Source organism: Trachemys scripta, chromosome 7 (assembly GCF_013100865.1).
Source record: "Trachemys scripta elegans isolate TJP31775 chromosome 7, CAS_Tse_1.0, whole genome shotgun sequence".
In the NCBI taxonomy this organism is placed as follows: Eukaryota; Metazoa; Chordata; order Testudines; family Emydidae; genus Trachemys; species Trachemys scripta.
In genome coordinates, this window is record NC_048304.1 from 122,999,849 (window position 1) to 123,000,213 (window position 365).

Consider the following 365-nt stretch of genomic DNA (forward strand, 5'->3'; position numbering starts at 1 on the left):
TGGGGGGGGCTCAGCCAGGGAAGCGGCTCCCGGGGGGGGGGGGGCGATGGAGGCTGCAGGGAGGGGGGGGGTCCGGGTCCTCTTCGGGCTGTCGCTGCGCAGGGGGGCGGCCCGATCCCCCCGCCCCGAGCGGGCTCCCCTGGGGCCGCGGCGCCTCGTTCGCCGCCGGCGAGTGACAACCCGGGGAGCGCGGGGGGATCCGGTCCGGAGGGTGCCGCGGCCGCCGACTCCTCCTCGCCCGCTGCTGCCGCCGCCGCCGCTGCCGCCGCCGCCGCCCCCCGCCCGTGGCCGCGCCGCCGCCGTCTCACACCGGGGCTGAGCCGCCGCTGCAGCCTCTAGCCCGGGCCCCGCCCCGCCGGCCCACG